The following is a 6,498-nucleotide window of genomic DNA, read 5'->3' as shown; positions in this document are numbered from 1 at the left end:
TCGGAGGTTTATTTGCTCGCATTTTTTCATGGACTCTGTCCATGATGTCCCAGCACCGTATACTCAGACAGAATATCGTGGTAGTGGAAATACATGGTGGAGGAGGTTCTTCATCTCATGGTGGACAGGAATAGAGGAAAAGAATGAGATTAGGAATCAAATATAGCTTTCAAACTCTTACCTCCATTGACCTACTTCCTTGAGCGAGGCGCTATCACCTGCCTTTTCTGTCCTTTCCCAAAAGAGGCACTAGCTTGGAACCAAGTATTTAATAAATGATCCCACAGAGGGAGGGCATTTTCTATTTTAATCATAATGTTTCCATCCTTTGCTCACAGAGTCTCTTAGCCACTTCATGACCGAAAATGTAGCCATGGCTAATATTTGTTGATGCAATGACAACGTCATTTTGGGTAACGCACAGCTAAGGCTTAGGATCATAGAAATTACAATGGGAAAATTGAAAACCTCCTGCCCTATGTCTGGTTTGGGATATGTCTGGAGAGTATTGTGACTGAACTGCCCAAGGAAGAGAGCCTCCCCCGGCCCCTGTCACCCATGAGTGCCCCCTCACACACACACACACTGGAAGAACATGAAAGTGATCTCTGGCAACTTCTCATCTCATCTCATTGGGTACCACCAGTGATCCTGTGGTTTCAAAAAGCTTTGAGTTCCAGGACTGGCCAAATGGACCCCTTCGACTTTCTCGAAATTGTCATATTTATTTATGTTTCTATTACGTGGGCTCCCTTCTCTGTGTTTCCTCAGCTGCGGTTCTATCATTTATTCTGCCAGGCTCAGCATGTCCTTGACATACCAAGCCATTAACTTCAAATCAGAGATGTTCTGTGGGGTCTCTAAAGTCTTTCCTATGATTATCATCCCCTTCGCTAGCTGAGAATAAAGTCTCTGGCTGCAAGACAAAAAAAATAATTGGTTTGAGTGGTCATAGAAAAGTCCAAACAGGGGACTGTCTTTCTCTCCCCACTTGCAATGATTTATTTTCATGGTTTTATGAGACTTTAATGAGGAAACCTAATCTGTATGTCTGATAATTATCCACCAAATTCCCATTTCCTGTCAGAAAAATCCACACGAAGTAAAACAAAACAAAAAAAATGGCGGAATGGGGAGAGTTTCTGACCTCTGACCTGTGTGGCTGAGGAATGTCTTGTCGCCACACAGTATACGCGGCTAGAGGCATGACTGTGATTTTTCTCATTTACTTCTATTTAACCCAGCTAGCCACATTCAGCTTAGGACAATGGTGAAATAGGACTAAGAGGTAGCTCGCTTGGGCAAGGCAAGTCCAGTTTCCCTCTTTATTGTCTAACATTAATCCAGTATCTTGGCCAGTTCCATGTGTTGGGTGATGCAGTGGGCTGGTCCTTCTGTATGCTGTGAGTATGTATTCCTCTCATTGATTAGTAATAAAAGCTGTTTGATCAATCACCAGGCAGGATACGGTCAGGCTGAACAATGAAACTAAGAACTCGGATGAAGGGGGCAGAGGTGAGGGAGACGTGAGCCAGCCACCCAAGGAACAAGATGCCACAAAACCGATAAAGCCACAGCCACGTGGCAATACATAGATTACTAGTAATGGGTTAATTTAAATATAAGAGCTGATTAGTAATAAGCCTGAGTCATTGGTCAGACTTTTATAATTAATATAAGGCTCTGTGTGGTAATTTGGAAAGCAGCTGCTGGGAATTTGGGAACAGGCAGACAGGAGGCAAAGCTCTTCTTACAGGGTGACAGAGGTACACCTGAACCAAATAAAGTTTGAATTTTGAGGAGTCTACCTCTTTGTTTTCCTTGCTGTACATTGTATCTTCTGCTGGAAAGAAGGATGCTTCTCCGTTGTGGCTGTGCTGAGCATTCTGAGATTCACACAGAGAGCTTTGTCGCTGTCATTGTGGACATCTCTGAGTAGGTGGGGTTCCCGTGAGCCCACTAGGAAGATGGAGACTGGCGAGTGTTTTCATCTTTTTAGAATTTTTACAGAACCACTGTGTGAATTTATTTTCAGTTCTAGCTTAGTGAACAAGGTGAGACTCTTCGCACTTTTCTCTCTAGGTGTGAAATTCACCGTACTTTCGATAACCTACAAGCGTTTCCCTGCCTGTTCTGTCATTTAAAGAGTGGCTTGCTAATCCTTTAATTGCATCTTTCTTGGTATCTAGGCCAGTCATTAAAAGAACTTACACAGTGATTCTGATACCTTGAGTTAAAGAAACACTTTTCAAAACCTGCATTTTTGAAGGGACTGCAGGTAGGTCAGACACAGGGTCCACAGGAAAAAGCCAGGTGATTGGAACTTGCTCCAATCCCTCCGCTCTATCTAGGGGAACATCCCCAATCTAGTCTTCTGCACTGTGACTAGGTAGGGACAGGACTCTGGGGGCTGGAGGCCATGATGCAGTGTAGATTATCATGAGTTCAGAATACCGCTGGGTTTTTATTATCTTCCCAGTTACTGAGCGGCTCCTGCCTTTGACTCACCTGCATTGTAGGTGGGGTTGTATTTGTCAGGCTTTCTGCACTGATGGATGAGTTGGGCCAGACCTGCTTACTCTTCAGCCTTCTTGAGGACCCATGGCAATGAGATCACCTTGCTAAGTGAGCAGTGCAGGCAGATCTTGGCTCACTAGTACTAACCAGAGGACACTTCAGGGTCAAGCATCTTCTAAACTAAGACTCAGACAGTACACTGACCTAGAACAGGGCTCTCTGACAGAATGATAATGCAGATCACAGAAGTAGTTAAAGGTTGATATATTTACTAAAAATGGGTGGATTTAATTTTTAATAGCTCACATAAGACAATTTAAAATTTTTTTATCTCAATATATAGCCAGTATAAAAACACAAAGTAATATGCCTTATATTAAGATATAATGTCAAATATTATATAAAATGATACATAATACAGCAGTGTAACTGTATCTCTAATTAGTGATTTTTTAATGTTTGCTAGCCATGAGTCTACTGAATATACTGTTAGCCTGGCTATGGAAAATTATTTATTTTATTTAAGCACACATCCTCAGATAGTCTACATCTGATGTTCTGGGTACATGAACGACTGTGTGTAGTTATCAGTCACAGTCTGTTCCAGCAAGCCTAGTTTCTCTACCGTATGTTATTATATTTTACCCACTATCCATTCTCTGGCAAAACTTAGAAGAGTTCAAATTCAGGCAACCCCATCACTTCCTTGTCATCTGTCAATTCGTTACAGACCTTCAGACTGTAAAGTTTAAACTGGTTCTCAGAGCTCGGGGCAAATAAAAAACAGCTTATTAAAATTCAGATTTCTGGGCAGAGCTCCAGTCCAGCTGATGTTCAGTTTCAGAAGGCGAGGCTGAGAGAAACAGCTTGTATCCACATCCCCCACCCCCTCGTAAACTCAGTTTGAGAACACTCCCTGGGCCCTCCAATAGCTTAGAGCGTTTCTCCATGGAGGAACTCCTGGATTTTCACTTTCAGTCCGAGCTCTTCTTCTAGCGATATCCAATGCACGCGCAGGACAGACAGGACCTTCCTGGAAGGCGGCGGATCAGCCACTGTCCTACATTTCATTTCACAATTGCCAGGCTCAAGTCCCTTGCAGTCAGAGACCTACATAGCACCCGAAGCAACCGAGAAACAGACCCGCGCTGTATTTCAAAGAGGTGAAACCTCCTTTTGAACCCAGTTCCCTCTGTTTTTGAGAATTCCGAGATAGCTCTCCATATACAATACTTCACACCTGTACAACTAATTTTGACTCCGGGGGTTTAAAATTATTTATAAACATCTCATTAATCTTAATTGCCCTCCTCAAAAAGAGGTAATAAGGGAGAAGGGCTTCGTTTTCTAAGAAGAAAACGGAGGTCCTTGGTCGTTGATTTGCACAGAGAATTTGAGTGTAAGGCAGAGAGTTAAATCGTTTCATCTTCCCATAGTCCACCTGTGCTTTCATGTCTCTGGCCGCTGCAATCGCTTGCGGTCTGCTGTTGTTGAAGCCGATTTGGAAGTGCGCTTTCTGGTGAAAACACTCTGCAGCAGACGCTGTGGGTTGCCCATTTCCTGTTCAGATGAAGAGGGAAGGTAGGATTACTCCGTGGTTGTGAAGGGAGACTTCAGGTGGGAGGTGTGTTCTTCCATTTCATACTTACCCGGAGCACTGTGTCTTCTGGAACACATTCTTCTACAGCTTCCAAATCCCTGGAGCCGGGTGATGCACATTTGAAATGAAAACTGAGGTCTCCCCCTTTCCTGTGCCCTTGCTCCCCCATGGAGCTGACAGGATGATTCATTCCCTGGCTGCAGCAGGCTCAGGGAGGGCTTCTTGTCCCACACAGTGAGGGCCAGGTTGTGTGATTTCTTAACTTGGTCCCAAGGCCATTTCTGCCTATAGACTTGAAGCATCTATCTTCCAGGAGAGGCACAAGTGTGCATAGCCCCCCAGAGAAGACTTTCTGTAAAGAATATTTCAAATCGCTGTCTTAGTGACTGATGAGGCTTCCAAAGATACACTTTAATACATTTATTTTTACATGTGTGTTTTCTTAATATACTCCTGTTCTCCATCTTTTTCATCTAAAGGTCTTATTTTCTTCAAACAGAGTTGCTGTAGAAAATGTTAAAATATTAAAACATTAAAAAGGAAATTTTAAATTGGTTGTAAACCACAACTCTTTGGGTGTATTTCCCCGTTTGCTTTCTTGATTCCTTTCTCCATCCCTCTCTCCCCCTCCCTCCTTTTTCCTTTTTTTCTTCCTCTCTCTCCTTCCATTCTTCCTTCCTTCCTTCCTTCCTTCCTTCCTTCCTTCCTTTCATCATATTTGAATTTACTAATGACTTGAAATCAGCTTTTTCTTCCTAAAGTCCTGGTCTCCTTTAAAGGAAAAACCACAGACTGTCTACCAGGAATGCTAACAGTATACAACTTGTTCTAGGTCTTTTTTTTGTGAACTGAGTTAGAAAATATATACGCTTTAAAATAAAATCCCTATATTTTAAGTCAATCATTTCTACATAAAAATTATCACACAGGGGTTTGGGTATCTTTTATGTTGTATATTTGTATCTCCTTTCTTCTATAATAAAAAAATCCTGTCTCTTAGACACACCTATCAATGGGTATGCTTTATTTCATATTACATGATAGTCTCAAAATAATAGGCCAAATATTTATACCACCAACATAATGACTAAAAATAGACTTTTAATATAATGTATATTTTTATTTTGTCACTTTCTATGAGAAAACATAGACATTATATGCATCATCAAAGTTCATAGCCTTTGTATACTGTGCCATTTTTTTACACAGTGTATATATTTTATGTTCATTATTGTGGTAATATTTCTCTGGTAATTTTTGTGTTTGAATCTTGTTCTCTACTAAATTAATCTGAAAAGACTCAAGGAAACTATATTACCTAAATTTCAGTGGCCATATTTGCGGAAATCAGTTTTGCTAGGTATAAAATCTTTTGCTCACAGTTTCTTTTCTTCAGGGATTTAAATACATTAGTCCAGGTTCTTCTGCCATAAAGTATTGTGTTTTAAAATTGTATCATCATACTTCTTTTTTTTTTTTTACCAAGATTCCAAAGAATTCTTTAAAAGAAAAAACTAGAATGTTTTGCTTTTAGCATTAGTTGTTCTTGCTGCTAGCCCCACGCACACAGAGTATTATATATTCACTCAATATATAATATCAGACTTAGTTTTCTTTTTAGTTTGATAAAAAAACTTCCTTGCTGTACCCTCTTGCATTTACAATATTTAAAGACTGTGTCTACTGGCTGGATAGGGAAATGAAAACAGACTAATAGCATCAATAACTTCCCTGGGTTTGAGTGGGTACTCTAGTTAACAGCCTTCTTGATGTTGTTGCCTGCCATGAGCTTGTTTATTTTTCAGTAAAAAGTTGGTGTGAATGCGCAGTGGCGGCACACACCTTTTATCCCAGCGCTCAGGAGGCAGAGGCAGGTGGATCCCTATGAGTTTGAGGCCAGCCTGGTCTACAAGGTGAGTTCCAGAACAACCAGAGCTGTTACACAGAGAAACCCTGTTTCGGAAAAAAAAAAATGGCGTGGAGAAGTCATGGAGGAATAAAGATGTGATCATATCTTATCTACCCTTACAAGAACCACAGGGCAGTTACTGCTTTCTAAAAGATACCTGTTCCTATCTCAGAGGGTACAATCCAAAGGAAGATGACCAGCCGAGAAAGCCAAAGGCTCAATGTGATCAGAATGATGTCACTTGTCAGTGTCCTTCCAAAAGAGATGTGTGCTGCCTGGGTCCTCCTCCTTCTGCTGCTGCTCTTCACAATGGCATCGATAGATTTTCATTTGAGGTTGCCAAACTGGCAACATACAAACATAAGAGCATGTACTTTCACAATTCTATGCCCAGGATGTCAGAGATGACCTCTTGCAGATGTGTGTACACACAGGGTTGCACATGTGGTGCTTCTGATAGAAACATGCACCC

Source organism: Microtus ochrogaster, linkage group LG7_11, assembly GCF_000317375.1.
Source record: "Microtus ochrogaster isolate Prairie Vole_2 linkage group LG7_11, MicOch1.0, whole genome shotgun sequence".
Classification (NCBI taxonomy): Eukaryota; Metazoa; Chordata; class Mammalia; order Rodentia; family Cricetidae; genus Microtus; species Microtus ochrogaster.
The sequence above is the reverse complement of the archived record's forward strand: the minus strand, read 5'-3'. Positions refer to the sequence as shown.